Source organism: Neolamprologus multifasciatus, chromosome 7 (genome assembly GCF_963576455.1).
Source record: "Neolamprologus multifasciatus chromosome 7, fNeoMul1.2, whole genome shotgun sequence".
Classification (NCBI taxonomy): Eukaryota; Metazoa; Chordata; class Actinopteri; order Cichliformes; family Cichlidae; genus Neolamprologus; species Neolamprologus multifasciatus.
Window position 1 is genome coordinate 7,169,433 of NC_140445.1, and position 16,707 is coordinate 7,186,139.

The 16,707-nt window shown below is 40.2% G+C and overlaps 1 protein-coding gene and 1 long non-coding RNA gene across 2 annotated transcripts in view; one reads left to right on the plus strand and one right to left on the minus strand.

The window, feature by feature from the left end:
* The window catches only part of LOC146513652 (kinesin-like protein KIF1A), a 77,237-nt gene that overhangs the window by 47,085 nt on the left and 13,445 nt on the right, over positions 1 to 16,707 (plus strand). The window lies entirely within an intron of this gene.
* LOC146513658 (uncharacterized) lies at positions 7,298 to 9,071 on the minus strand. The gene is made up of 3 exons (XR_014874915.1): positions 8,777 to 9,071; positions 7,896 to 8,587; positions 7,298 to 7,820 (listed from the first exon to the last, which is right to left on the minus strand). It is a non-coding gene; the product is annotated as an uncharacterized LOC146513658 (long non-coding RNA).

Consider the following 16,707-nt stretch of genomic DNA (forward strand, 5'->3'; position numbering starts at 1 on the left):
CTATTAACGGGAGATTGAGAGACCAGTGTCGGAGTGTTAAAAACAGCTTGAAATTCAGTTGTTTGCAAAAGAAAAATTACCATCATAATGCGGCTACCCCTTCGGCGGCAGCTGTGGGCTCAAGGCTGGAGCTGAACAAAAACTCCCTGATAACGACTGTGTTGAGTCTGTTCCTTCCCATTCCATGCAAGGCCACCTGGGTTGGCTGGAAGACTGTTTACTTAGCCTGGCGAGGTGAAGGACACTGTCTCAGCTGAACTATGGACACGCACACACATACATATACTGATACTGATAAGCACTCACTGACGCATCACCCTCCCTACCCCGGATCCAACGCCACCTCCAACGCTTACCTCCCCCATGATGTGGACATCATGTGGAGGCACAGTCGAAGATTGCAGCGGTCCCAGATCAGATGTAAACACTGGAACACTTTCCCATGTTGCTTGTCTGTGTTTATTGTGTTATGGTGTGTTGATACCTGTGCATTCCTGTATTATCCTTTTGTGTTACACATTTCAATGTTTTTTCCTCGCTACCAAGCCTGACCTGTTTCCCCAATGTGATGTTTGTATTGTATGTACGGTCAGCAAGGTCTGTCATCTCGGTTGTGGGCAAAAGACCTGCAACTGACAAATAAAGGCTATCTCATCTCATCATCTCATCTCATGTTCAAATCCATCACAGAAACCTAAATAGCAGGTTGCTGTTTACTATTAATGTTGATTAAAATCACGAGTTTTCCTGCTGACACTGTGAAGTTTACGCAACCCACAGGAGCAGTTTCAAAGCTTTACTGTTGCCAGAATGCGAGCTACCAAGAAAGAGAAAACCACTTAAATAGATTCTTTCTAACTGGCTGTAGACACATATGCAAACCAAAATTGAGTGAATCTCATGAGGAAATACCTTGTATATTGGTGCAATTTTGACCGTCCACTCTAATAATACATGTGGTTGGAGGAATGGCTTTAAAAAACATCAATAACACTTTCTCTGTTGTGGAGTGGCTGATGTTTGTGATGTAGAACATCACAATCCCCACAGAACCATTCCTCTGGAAGACACTCTCTGCACATAGACAGGACTTTTAACAAATTAAGCAAAATTTGAATAACTGAAAGTAGTATGCACTCAGATCCAGCCACTCTTGACAAAGGTAGCAGCTTCTATTTTGATATTATAGCTCCGGGTGGCTCAGTGTACTTCACTATGAGCTGACGGTTAAAAGGACATTTGTCAAATTCATGTGGTTTTATAATTATTAAAGTTCTCACACGCTCAAAGACATAAATGTCAGCCAACAAGGCATCGCTCATCAAGCTTAGCTATATAGAAATGTATGTTATTGAGACTTAATAACAGCAGGGTGAAGACAGTGGCAACACAGAGGATGGCCAACAGCTTCTGTGTCAGTGAGACATTTCAGCTGATGTGGCCGTGCTTCTTTCCAGCACTCAGCAGCTTTCTGCTGCCAAAAGGACCGTGACACTGCCCTACTTCTTTGAGCCTCAGGAGAACGACATCAATCCAAAACAGCAGACAGCCTTTTCAAATACTTTTCTCTAAAGAATGCAAATATGAAGTATTGTTGCTCCCCTTTGTTTCTGATAATGTCACTTTTACAAATCGTGTCTCATCAGCTCTCATGGCTGGTTTGGCTTTGAGGGTCGGGGAGGACAAAAAGCTATTAAGGACCTTTTGATCTGCAGTCCAGTTCTCCTCTAAAGTATTAAGGAAACTAAAACTTGTTTTATTAGTCTTTTAACTTTATGCATCAAGCAAAAATTAAATTATATGCAACATTCTGACTAGAAGAAATTTATTTAACATTTAAACCTATTTTCTGCACATTCCAGCACATAAAATAAAATTTTTTTGTGTTTACACTCAGTCTTTCAAATAAATGCAAGTGAAACAAAGCAGAAAATAAATAAAATCAAAGACTCAGCGGTCCTGTTGCTCTATTTTCACCTGTATAGCAGGCGGATGTTTGCCCTGGACCTGGTGCAGGTGTGCTGCAGCAGTCAGTGGAAGAATCCGCGAGTCTCTCTGTGAATTTCCAATCCCATAGTAGCGAACTAGGTGCTTGCTTGGAAGTTAAGTTTTTTTTTTCACTGTAAAAATAAGTTTCTAAAAGTTTTTGTCACTTTTTATGGAATCAAACTCAAAGTAAGGTCAGTACTTCCACACTTTAAACGCTGCATGGTCATACTCTCTCTGCACTCCTGGATAGATTATCCATTGTTGATCTGCACACAGCTGTTATTGTCATGAGACACTCTGGCAAAAAAAAATTATGGTTTTAGTAACGCAGTAATGCAGCGTGCTTACGGGAAAGTAACAGTAATCTAATTACCTTTTTTGCAATAGTAATCCCTTACATTACTCGTTACTTAGTAACGAGTAATCGGATTACAGTAAGGCGTGGGCAGTTAACATTTCTGTTAACTAGTCATGATAGAAACCAATATTTCTGTCCAAACATGGTTTGAATATGTTTCACTACAAGCTAACATTTATAGCATGACTTTAAGCTAGCACCATAAAGACGGTAAAAGACACTATAATATGTAGAAATGCATGTGAAAAGTGTTATATTAGCAGTGGTTGTGCTACTCCACACAGCCACTTTAACATTACTGACACTGGATTTCTTACCTGTAAACAGTGGGTCATGTGTGATAAAAGCTTGTGCAGAAAGTAGCAGGTGTAGACTGGCCCATAGCACTGTATGAAGTGATAAGATGTGAAAGGACGTATATAGGGTACCTTAAAGGGCGCCTTAAAAGTGTTTCCCTGAGCTTTTACTTGCAGCTTGATATCTAAATAAATGTAAATAAATGTGAATGAAAAAAAAAAAGCCAGAAAAAGGAGTAGCCCGGAGCTTCGTCTTTCGCTCGGCCTACCCCGCAGTAGCAGACGGACCGTCAGAGACTCGAACTTGGTCGTTCAACTCTGGGGTCTGAATGCTGGCCTCTTAAGGCCGTGCACCACACAGCCGGCCAGTTAACGTTATAAAAAAGAGGACATTTATCTTCTGTTGTTCAACTTTTTTTTTTTCATTTTTTAAAATCTATTTAGCTTCTTGTGCAGTATTGTTCCACACAAATGACACATGGAAACCTAGCTATTTTTTATTGGCTTTCACAAAATGGGACTGCCAATGTTGTAGGTGTTACCATGCCAAAGCCAGAAACCTGCTGGCGGCGCCATGTTCTCACCACACTCTTCAGCTTCAGCTTTGTTGCGTCTTTTCGGCACACCTACCTAGTCCCACTCATCCACTTTATCTGCTCATGGCTTTACCCACACTGACCACTCCTTTGATTAAGGTAAATTCAAGCAGGTCATTATAAAAAAGACACACAGTTTATCATCTTATCCTTGTGCAACACCTAAAACCACTCTGTTCATTTGTTTGCTAGATTAGCCGCTAGCATACACACACTGTGTTAGAGGCTTGTTGCACAAGGTATCGGTTTTCGGTGCCATTACTTTTTCATATAGGACCAAGTATGTTTGGATAGCGTTTTGCCCTTGAAAACTGCCGTTTAATATCAGACATTGTTGTCTAATGTTATAAATGTATTGATGTGAAACATGTAAGTGTGACAAATATGGAATAAGATAGGAAATCAGAAAGGAGGCAAATACTTTTTCACAGCGCTATAGTCTGTAAATGGTCTTCTTTTGGCTATAATAGATCTTTTACTTGTTCTTTTTTTAATTGTTTGTTAAAATTGTTTTTTCGATCATATTGAGTATAGACAAATGCAACTGTGAGCTTTAGCAATTAGCCCGTTTCAACAGGACCGTGATCCCGATGTGTGAGACAGCAGGGTGCTGCCACTGGTGTTGTAATGTGTGATTTAGTTCCTCCTAACATTTCAGTTTGCTTCCAGTATCTATCCTCTGTGATTACTGGCTCTTTAGACAGATTTAATAGAAGTGTGTGAGCTATTGGCTCAGTATAAAGGGTCAGTAGTGTTTTCATGTCACCTATCCATCCTCCATTTAGTCACCCAAAGCATGTAGTAAATACTCCTGACTTTTATTCATCTTCTCTTAAATCCAGAAAAATTCCCACTTGTTAACGTTGAGCTTCTCTGTGTGTGTGTGTGTGTGTGTGTGTGTCAGTTGCAGCCACCAAGTTGAACACCATCACCAAATCCAGCCTGGGTCAGTGTGTCAGCAAGTACAACCTGCTGGTCTGGTTTGAGATCATTACTTTATTAGACATTATTTTCAGGGTGCATGAGTGTTATATCTCCATCTCATCCTAAACATTTTACCAACATGTAAAAGGCATACGTACACAAGATTTTGATTTGTTTAATTTTAATTGAAACTTGTTTTTTTCTGAATAAATGTGTGAGATGGCCCTCAGGCCTCTAAATCCACGTCCAGGTTTGGGTGACTACTTGGATCAGGGGAGTATTATTTAGAGCAATGTTTGTCACTTTGGTTAATGGCTCAACTAAGGCTGTTTTTGTTCAGTCTTTTTCTAACTGAACTTTCACATTTAACATGCTAACTGAAGCCTGTAGAGTCTGAGCTGTAGCTCTTTTGTTTTCTGTATTGTACAGTCTGACTTAGGGGTGAATTTGCTAGGATTGGTGACTGTGTTGCATGTTTTGAATAATCTTACTCAGTAGACTTTTGGTGTAAGCTGATAGTGAATGAAAAAATTATAAAAAGCTGCTGTGGGTTTAATTTTCCAAGAGAAGTAATGCACACAATGCAGAGACAAGCGCACGGGGGATATCCAAATTCTAGGAAGGCAGCCTGCTGCTGTACACAGGCGGATTCTTCTCAGTCAGAGTTCTTAACAACTTGACTGTTTTCTCAAATCACACAAAGAGTGCTGTTCCCATTCTGGGAAGTCTACTCATTGGTGTAGGCAGCTCTTCAAATTATAAGTAGCTGTATATGAGCAGCTATATTAGCTTTGACTTAACATATGTTAAATAGTATACTTTCCTGTTTTAAAATTTATGATCGCTCAAAATTCAAACCTTACAAATGAAAACCCTGAATCATCACCACTTGTGTGAACTACAAGGGTGCCATCATTTTTCTTCTCAATCCATTAAGTGCTACATTTTACACACTGAGCAAGAAAGGAAGTAAGCTCTTCATGGTGACCCCAGAAATTTTAATGTATCACTTTCTAACATACGGCTGACACTGCTCGACATCTTACAGTGCAGTATAAGAGTCCCGCCACAAGGAGACACTAAAGGCTTTCAAACCAACAGTTTCTGCTTCCAAAGCGGCGCCAACCGTTAATAGTCGACGTTGGTTGCACACAGATGTTTTGCTTTGGCACGAGCTTAAACAATTGAGTTGAATTAACACAAGTTATTCATATTCAATAAACCTGTGCAATTTGTGTTGATAAAATATGATTGAAACGTGTTTTGGTGAAGTAATTTGAGCTCTTGGAATATTTTAATCCTTCACAATTTTCACACTTTATTCCAACACTATTCAGTGACAAACAAACAAAACACTACATTTTCTGAAATATTTCTGGGGTTTTTCTTGTTTGTTTTTATACTACTTGAAAACTAAAGTGACCCTCCAATGTGATGACAGTGCCAGCGGTGGCCCACAGCTCATTTAACGCTTTCTCCTAATTGGCTCATAATAGTCTCTCATATGTATGAACTATGTAGGCTATCTCTATTTTGAAATAATGAGTGGGCAATGAGAGCATCTCCTCACTGTGTACTTTACTGACAACAGGACAACAGGGAATACAGAGAACTGACTGAGGACTTTTTCCAACTGGTGCCAGCAGAACCACTTCCAGATCAACACTCCGAAAACCAAGGAGCAGGTAGTGGACTCCACCTACACCAGTGAACATCCAGAGAATGGGCATTAAGATAGCTGACTCATATAAGTGATCTGACCAATAAACTGATCTGGAGTAACAACAGAGAGTCCATCTACACAAAAGGATAAAGATGGTTGTATTTGCAACAGAGAAGTCTTTTGGAAGGGAGCAGGGAGAGCTCCTGAGGACCTTCTAGGACTCTTTGGTGGTATTGTCCATGTTTTATGGTGTGGTCTGCTGGGGATAGGAAGAAACTGAACAGGTTGATCAAGAAAACTAGCTCTGTTCTGGGATGTCCTCTTGACCCAGTGGAGGTAGTTATCTCTGTCAGATAACAGCTCCCACCCCATACAGGTCACCCTGACAACACTAAGCAGTCCCTTCAGTGACAGGCTGCTGCACCCACAGTGTGCAAAGGGGACATTTTGGAGGCCTTTCCCTCCAGCTGCTGTCAGACTGTACACTGCACAACAGCAGTGAATGTACACCACATATGCACACACTGGGGTCTTTACATATATCAGTGTGCAATACTAAATACCTGCTACTATTAACACCCAAACACTGCACTATGAAAGGTTTCATTCTTCTTCTAATAGTAATCTGTATTATTGCATCATATATATGTATATGTATGTATACAGATATATATAGATAGATGGATATAGATATATAGACTTACATATATAAGTACATATCTATTTCTTAGTCTATATTTCTTCTATTTTTGCATTATTGCTGTCAGGTATGCTGCATGTGTTCATTTGTTCCTGCCTTGTGTCCTCTGCTGCAGTAACAATTTGAATTTCCCAACTCTGGGACTAACAAAGGTTATCTTATCTGAAATGTATCTAAACCCAGCTGATATCTGGCTACATTTTCTGCTGAGCATCCAAATCACACTGAAGTTTACACTGTATAATGCCTGATTTCTTGTAAATATTTAACGATGGCCTTATGAAATATATATTGATAAAAAGTTTACCAGGCCACAGTGAACAATGAAAAATAAAATTAAAACAAATAATTGAAAACACTGAAAAACACTCACAAATATATTTTTTAGAGATGACGCATTTGTCTTAACCTGGTTATGCTGAACCATCCAGATGAAGACGTGAGCCAAAGAGCCTTTACGTTTCATTTAATGAACTTTTCCTACATATGAGAAATGAGCTGGTGTGAAGTAAATCGGGTTTTGTATATCTGTAGCCTCAGATGAGCATGAAATTTCATTTTTGACTTGACCTGCTTAACAGCAGTCTCAAATGTTAAAGTCTTGGTGTTAGGATGTGGAGGATGTGCTGAAATGTTTGTTAAAACAAATAACTGGACCTTACTTGTTAAGCTCAATGTTCTCACTGTCACATGGAGAAATAAATGTTTTTTCCTTAATAAATACACATTCATTTTAGGTCTAAAGTGTCTAAAATCTGCAGTTTTGGAACTTTCCATGTAGGACAACAAATGTTAACAGTACCAAATTCATGGAACACGTCATGTGGAATGAAAACTGTCTCTGGCCTGAAATGGATAAAAATGAGGGTGTAAACCTTTATTGTTTTGATGGATAGAAGTGTATGTTATACGAAACCATTTTAATGAAAAGAGAATCAATTCTGAATCAGTTCTATACACCATAAAACTGTTGTTCTGCATTCACAGACAATAGAATAATAACATAAAAAAAGCAACCATAAAAACTGGGTGTACAAGAGTTGCACATAAGTAAAACACTTGTTCAGCACAGTAGAAACTTTTCACTTCTGAGTTATCAAATATCCCTTTGTTTCATTCCAGTGAACAAAGTCATTAAGGAATCACAGCCTTCATTTAACAAGCAGTTCCCATTAGTAAGTCGAAGGTATCAGAGCCTACGCAGGCCGCATTGACCCTGTCAGGAAGGAAGTGAGGTGAAGGCGCATGGTTCTCCCGGGTTTTCTCATCTCAGCAACGGGAGTGGAGGCATCTGCTACTCAAACCAAGAAACGCAGGGAAGAAAGAGGAAAAACTCAGAATTGAGAGGAAGGAAAGCCAGCATACTTACCTGCTGGAAGTCCGCAGTCGAGTGGCTGGATGAAGGAGAGAAGCAACGTCGGCTAACCACTCACCGTTCATCCGGAGAGCTGCTGCAGTTCCAACACCAGCGTGTGTTCGGCTTTGTGAAACAGAGCAACGGTCAGGTTTTTGGAGAGGACAGGAAAAGTCTGAGGACCAGGACAAGATTCCGGTAGATGGCGAGCCAACCACGCTGAGGACAAGTAACCCCGAAGAAGATACACACCCACACATACGTTCCAATTACACTCACAAAGACCGCTGAAGTTGGCTGTTGTCATCATAACTTGAATTCTTAAAGGGCCCCAACGAGTAAATTTATTTTGTTTAAGTGTGCACACTATTTATTTTATTTTATACTTTTTTTCCTGTACAAATTGGACATTAATTTTTTACACTTTGTAACAATACAAGAGTGGCTACTCAAAAGTTATCAACACTGTCTCCGAGTCATTATAAACTATGTGCACCTTAGCATATGCTACTTCCGGTGGGGAAACTCCTGTAGGGCGCTTCGTTTCCGGTGTGATATTCGCGTCTTGTTTGCCGTCGGGTTTTCAAAAAAAAGTCAACCAAATGGATGAATCAAACGGCGAGTTACATTTCTCAAGATGTCTTGGGCATTTACCGAATATATCTGTAGATGATGTTCATCGACTTGTCGATATTTTTCCCTTGCCCCTCAGGGCAAAAGAGAGAAGGGATTGAAATTTCTCAGTATTTGTATATAGAGTTCCCTCGTTTATCGCTGGTGTTATGTTCTAAAAATAACCAGCGATAGGTGAAATCTGTGAAGTAGCCAGCTTTATTTTTTACAATTATTTTAGATGTTTTAAGGCTGTAAAACCCATCACTACACACTTTATACACTTTTCTCAGACAGGCATGAACAGTTTCACACTTTTCTCTCTTGTTTAAACTCTCAAAGTTCAAACCTTCGTAAAAAAAAAAAAAAACAAGTCCATTATAGAATGAAACCAAAGATCAAAACCTGTTTTCAGTCCCAAACATTTATTTGAGAAATAAACATACAGTATATTTGTTTTTCTATAAATAATAATGACAGATTTTTAGAACTAATGAATTTAACTTTAAGCTTAATTGCTTCATTTAAGCTTAATGCACTTTATAATCTGGTGCGCGGTATGGTTAAAAAAAAAAAAAAAAGGTAACTTCTACCTTTCTGTAGTGTGACCAGAAGTCCAACTTCAGGTGTCTTTGACGGTGCAAAACGTTTCGTCGACATTGTTGTGTTTGTTGGGGAGAAAACGTACAAACATACAGTACAGCACTTCAGAGTCACACTGCTAGTGACCGATGTAGCGATTCTGTACTGTACAGGAGACGGCACGGAGATCGACAGTGATCTACAGCCAATCAGGACGCAGACACAATGCTCTTTTAAAAAAAAAAAAAAGCATGCAAAAGTGCACTAAAAGAATCCGTGAAACAGCGAGGCTGCAAAAGGTGAACGGCGTTATAGCGAGGGACCACTGTAATTGTGAAGATAAGTCACAACATACTCTTCGTAAATACTAATATATAGAAACCCTTACCAGCAATCATTCATGTATTTATTTATATCCTGTGGCTTTTTTTCTCCACACTTTGTTGACATGCTGTGTAGGTGTGTACTGATATCGACATAACGGAGAAACATCTGGCTTTGACTATTGTTCATCTGTAGTTTGAATGCTGGACATTTGCCTGTTTAAATCATAAGAACTGTCACTATACAGAGATGTGCTTCTGAGTGTGGACGATGTGTCTTCTGCATGCAGTAATGCAGTTCTGCTTGTGCTGAGTGATGTAAACAAACAATCGATCTACGCTCTTCAAACATCAAAATTGATCACTTGATTTTTTTTTTATGACACAGCAATGGTGAGTGTTCCCACCCTCTGCTCTTTGTAACTTAACGTAATCTTTCCGTTTTCGTATTTTGGACATGATTTGAGTCCACCTTCGCAGTAGCAATGGACTGCAAAATAAAGCTACCGGAAATGTACAACCCTACATCCGGTCTTAAAACAGGAAGTTAGCATTTTCTCGTGCACAGGGTCTATTGCTGCTCAATACTTTGGCTCCTCACGAATTTGGTGTCTTCTGATTATTACGAGCCCAAGTAGTTATTGTGCTGTAATTCACCTTTACATCTCTAAAGTTGGTTACATATGGCATACAAGAATTAATGGTGGCACTGACGGCAAGATCATCATCCATATTACACTCCACACAAACTGTCTCACTGGCACGTGAACATTAAAATCTGGTAACACAGGGAGCATTAGAGAAGGTAAACAATCTACCATTGTAAGAAAAAATCTTTTTTTCTGCTTTCTTTTACATGACTGGGGGGAGGTGCCACCCCATCATGAGGGCATTTATTAATTCACTTCTTCTACACTTCTGCGAGAATCTCCGCTTTAATCTTTCCAATTCAAGGTATCCTGCCACTTTAGATCTCCTTTCACTATGGAACAAGCAGAGTTTTCATATGAGCTATGCAAAGCATCTGCTTCTGATTGCAAAGCCTCTTTACACACCTGTTCAAATGAGAGAGGTCATGCCTTAACAGACACCGGAGGTGAAACCTGCACCGGGTGTATCTCGCCCTCTATGAGCCCCAAGACAAACTGATCATGCATGTACAGGTCGGCACGCCGAGGGTCTTGTGGCTCTTTTATCTGCAGGCGATAACCTCTCTATCTCCCTTAAACGTAAAGTGGACTTTCTAATAGGCTCTTCTAGCCTTTGTCTGCAGTCATAAAACATGGCACACAAGGTACCCACAGCTGTTTTGTCCCCATACAGTTCTTTAAATTGAAGAAAGATCTTATCTGGCGTATCCTGCTGCACTTGCTCCAAAATAAGAATTTCACGTTGTGGTTCTCCTAATGCACTCAGCACAAAGTCACACTGCTGTTCTATAGACCACTTTTGTCATGTTTCGGCTGTGTGCAGGCAGGAATTGGACCCAAACGCAAACTCACTGGAACCAGGACTGAACTCAAAATGGCAGCTTTTATTGCTGAACACAAAACTCTACAAAACACACACAGGGCGCAACACACAGCATGAGGGAGATCGCAACACTGACACAGAGAAACACAGGGCTTAAATCCACTGGGAAATAACGAGGGGAATGAGACACAGAAGGAGAGCACAGCTGGGGGAAATCAGAACTGACGAGACAAGGAAGCAAAGTAGGGCTGTGTCCCAATTCAGGGTCTGCACGCTTGAAGTACGCATTCTAAGTGCGATTACGTCACCACCACGCGACGACGGCTGTCCCAATTCGAAGTGTACTGCAAATGCATACTCCAAATGCGCCGTCGATTTCCCCAAATATCAAGCGTGGTCCGGTGCACGCTTTGTGGTCCCATATATCCCACAATTCATAGCGCGGAGGTGGGTGTGGATAATTTTACCGCAAAATACGGCAGAAGGCAGAAGGGAGCGGCTGAAGAGTGAACTGTCAAAAGTAAGTACTGAATATGATGTCACTTATTTATGTGCGAATGTTTAATAATGAGGAACATTAAAACATCACTGTTGGCCACATGTCGGCAAAGTTGTGTGACATTAGCGATGTTTGTACTTTCAGCGTTAACTTGGTTTTAAAGCCTTTACTTTAAAATATACGCCGTTCGATAGTCGACCTTAATCTTACAGAGAATGTGATGATTTTGTGGATAATTAAAGTCAGTCATATATCCACAAACACAACAAGCTGAAAGTCAGTGATGCTGCTCGGTTTGCAGTCCTGACTATCACGGCACAAGCAGGATCCACTGCACTGTTAATGTTAGCTATGTTATATTGCTGCCTCTGTTCGGTGGTGTCGAGCCAAACGGACTTTAACGTGTGTTGAACGAGCTGACGGTTCACTCGTTACGCTGAAAGAAAGATGCTTTAATCACAGGAGTCACACATGTGTCCACTGTACCATCTGGGAACTCTTCTTGTTTTGTAATAACACAAACACTAAATCCTCCTTCTCTTGTGCTGTTTTGTAGCAGTGTATACACCTGAGACTGTCATCTGTCTGTCTGTCCTGCACTCTCTCTCTGTTTCTTTCTCTCTGATTGTGGAATAAAAGTATGAACATGTATTTATAAGTTACACTTGTGTTTGAATCCTGCAGCTTATCACACAGTTGATTTCCATGTGTGACAACTGCAAGTGTCCAGAGTGAGGACAGACTGAGGGACCCACTGCTGCACATCATCTGTGAGGCTTTGCACCCCTGATGATCCACCAGGACAAACTCAGCAGTGTGTGAGGAAGAGGAGGAGGAAGAGCCAGCAGCAGCTGACAGATGGAGAGAATAGACAGACTGTTCCCTGTTTGTGAAGGACTGCTAGAAAAGTTTAAAATAACTAATTGTCTGTCCTGAATCAGTCTTATTAGGTAATGTTCAAATAATTTTATCATTCCAGTGTTTTCAGTGTGGGAGAAAGTACTCAGGGCCTTCAAGTTACACACTATGAAAGGCAGCAACAAGTTTAATGTTCAGAAACCTAAAGTATGTATCAGCAGCAGAATGGAGCTAAAAATAAATGTTTGTTTCAGTTCTATGAAGCTGAGTATTTTGGATTAGTAGTACTGCTGTGTTTGTTGCATCATATTGCTGTAATTGTTTATATGCTTTATATATTCTGAGGTAAGTTGATCTATAGTGTTACATCATATTCTATAAGGATGTTATGTGTTTGTATACTTTCTGCCCAGTTTGACCCATTTAGCAGAAGTCAGCCTGTTTAAGGCTCTGATATCTATTCTGTATGACTTAAAGCAGTTATGACATGGTGATGACATATATCAGTAATAATAATAATAATAATGGATTGGATTTATATAGCACTTTACAATGCCACTATTCATGCCGTGCCATATTAGAAATATCCTGTCTCAGAGTGACGCTGAAAAACTAGTTCATGCATTTATTACTTCCAGGCTGGACTACTGCAATTCATTATTATCAGGATGTCCAAAAAACTCACTGAAAAGCCTTCAGTTAATCCAAAATGCTGCAGCAAGAGTACTGACAGGGACTAGAAAGAGAGAGCATATTTCTCCTGTTTTGGCTTCCCTTCATTGGCTTCCTGTTAAATCCAGAATTGAATTCAAAATCCTGCTCCTCACATACAAGGTCTTAAATAATCAGGCCCCATCTTATCTTAATGACCTTGTAGTACCATATCACCCTATTAGAGCACTTCGCTCTCGCTCTGCAGGCCTACTTGTTGTTCCTAGAGTATTTAAAAGTAGAATGGGAGGGAGAGCCTTCAGTTTTCAGGCCCCTCTTCTGTGGAACCAGCTTCCAGTTTGGATTCGGGAGACAGACACTATCTCTACTTTTAAGATTAGGCTTAAAACCTTCCTTTTTGCTAAAGCATATAGTTAGGGCTGGACCAGGTGACCCTGAATCCTCCCTTAGTTATGCTGCAATAGATGTAGGCTGCCGGGGGATTCCCATGATGCATTGAGTTTTTCCTTTCCAGTCACCTTTCTCACTCACTATGTGTTAACAGACCTCTCTGTATTGAATCGTATCTGTTATTAATCTCTGTCTCTCTTCCACAGCATGTCTTTTATCCTGTCTTCCTTCTCTCACCCCAACCGGTCGCAGCAGATGGCCGCCCCTCCCTGAGCCTGGTTCTGCCGGAGGTTTCTTCCTGTTAAAAGGGAGTTTTTCCTTCCCACTGTTGCCAAAGTGCTTGCTCATAGGGGGTCATATGATTGTTGGGCTTTTCTCTGTATCTATGAAGCGCCTTGAGGCGACATTTGTTGTGATTTGGCGCTATATAAATAAAATTGAATTGAATTCATTCACACACTGGTGGAGGCAAGCTACGGTTGTAGCCACAGCTGCCCTGGGGCAGACTGACAGAAGCGAGGCTGCCATATCGCGCCATCGGCCCCTCTGGCCATCACCAGTAGGCGTAGGTAAAGTGTCTTGCCCAAGGACACAAGGACCAGGACAGAGAGGCCAGGGATCGAACCGGCAACCTTCTGGTTACAGATACGCTTCCCAACCCCCTGAGCCACGGTTGCCCCAGTCTACTCTTCATTCTATCAGACACAGTTTTCACAGCTCGTACATTTTGTTTTTACACATATATGTAAGCATTGAGCCAAATTTAGTAATGCCAACATATTAAACGAACAATATTTGTGTCTTATATATGATACATCTATACTATCACAGATACTTGTCTTTGAGTGAAGATTTACGGTAATAGGAAATATAAATAACTGCAACTTGAATCTTTGACCCAGAGTTCAAGCTCACTGCTGTTATATATATATATATATATATATATATATATATATATATATATATATATATATATATATTAGAGGTGCAATGATGCACAAAATTCACGGTTCGGTTTGATACAAAAAAAATGTTCATGCCTTTTTAATTTGTCATTTATTAAATTTTTACGGCACATTCTGCACCACATCTCTGTGCGTTCATCATTTGTTTGAAGCCAGCTCACCTCCTGCAACCACTTTTCCGAGAATACGCGCTTCTTTTGTGGTTCGGACTCCTTCTGACATTTCTTTGGAGGTGGAGGAACATCACAGTAATTGCTTAAAGGAGCTTCTTCGACATCTTTAAGAGTTCTAAACAAATGTCTGTCCTCCTCCAGAAAATCTTATGTATGCAAACATGCGTTGCAACTTCTTATCTTGTGCGCGTTTTTTATTTTGACAGCGAATGCGCACCTGCGGACCACTTATGTGCAGCCCTGGTTATTTAGCTCGTCATATTGCAGCCACAGAAATTCTTTTGTCCATGAAACCATAAAGCTGCACTTTCTTTTCGCCTTATAGTCTGATTTGTCATAACTTTTCCGTTTTGTGGTAAGCTTTTCTTTGGCTGTCACTTCTTCACCCTGACCTGTCTTATTTGGCTCAGCAGAACTAAAATATATATCCTGCTGCTTTTACACACGCACTCACATAACGCTCAGCGATTCTCTGCGCGATCAACCTCTCACATGTTTAAGCTTGCTACGGGAGATTTCACTTGTCATGTTTGCATAGTAAGCTAACGATTGGTAAAATGATGTCAGAGGAATTGGTGCGCAAATTATCATCACTCACCAATCAGTGCTGTCGCTCTCTTTCCAAACGCCAGATCTGAATGAGGGTGGGGGAGCTTCAATTTGCCATGTTGCAAGGAGAGCTTAACTTCTGTCTGCTAGCTTGCCCTGCGCTCAGTGAATCTGCGTTCGACTACTCCGCCTAGGCTGCACTGTCGAGCGCAGATCCACTGAGCGCTCAACACAGACAGCACCGTCAGAAGGAAAGTTGATAAAATAAATTAAAAATTTTGTATTGTTCGATACATATGCGTACCGAACCGAAAGCACTGTATCGAACGGTTCAATATCGATACGAGTATCGTTGCACCCCTAATATATATATGTATATATATATATATATATATATAACACCCCATCTAACACCTGTTTGCTTCTGGACTGATAACTGTACGATGTCATGTGAACCCAGCCAGCATCATGGTTCATCAGCTGGAGGGTCCAAGGAGCCCGTTCAGCACCTGTTTGGGATCCAGGTTATTTGTTTTTTTTGTGTTCTTGGTCTGTTTCTGTTTCTCAACAACAATGCACTTGAACGGGCTAAAGAACACAAGTTAAAGTCATGTCTGGCTTCCCCATTAACAGTCACAGCAAAAGCTTTGTTTCCAGAGACCTTGTGCGCTGTGAGCATCGAGAGCCACACATCTACTGTTCCTGTCATGTCTTACCCTCAAACACTTGTTGGAAATGTTAAGTAAATGGGCTATAAATATGCTAGCCAGGCAAACTGAGCTACATAACAGGTTACTTGATTATAGACCTGGGAATTGCACCACATGGGAACTATTGTCTGCTATAGATTATATCAGACAGATACTTTAATTTCTTTCATTATTGAAAGTCTGATCATTCTACTTAGGGTGCTGATCCAGAAACTGGTGCTTTCAAGTGCTTTCAGCACCTGAACCTCTTGCTCTAAGGAAAGTGTGACTATAACGCCTCTGTTGGCAGATACAAAGAAGAGCCTTCCTATGTATTTGCATGCTGATCTTAACTGTTTTCATAGAGAAACACCTTATAAAAAGCCTTATAATTTAACTTATACCTTTGATTCTTACAAGTGTGGTGTGTATTGCCAACATAAGAATGTACCGCATTAGGATTTAATGCCTCATTTGACCTCTGACCTATCTATTTGACTTCTCATCTAGACTATAGTGAGGGTCTAAAAGATCCTAATGTTATTTAGACCTATATGTTCCTTACATTTGGGAGATTATATACTAATATATGTGGATTCTACATATCACATTATAGTTTACATACAAATATCCTGTCATCCTGTATCAATGTGAGTGATGTGATTTTGAATAGAATGACAACCACACGTGTTCAGTCTAGGCTGAAAATGTAGACATTTGTGTGACAATGAAACATGCAATATTCACAATATAATCTTTTAGATAATTTTATTAAATTAATAAAATTAATAAAAACATATCTTATTGGGCACTCTAAATTAATAGACTCAATTTACAGTGCCCAATAAGATAAGTTATTTATTAACAGAAAACCCCAATAATCTGACATTTCCCTCTGAGCAAGCACTCGGCGACAGTGGGGAGGAAAAACTTTCTTTTAAAAGCAAGAAACCTCCGGCAGAACCAGGCTCAGTGAGGGACGGCCATCTGCCTCGGCCGGTCCTGGAGTTTTTAAAATGACTTGTTAGCCAATTTAAAAAGT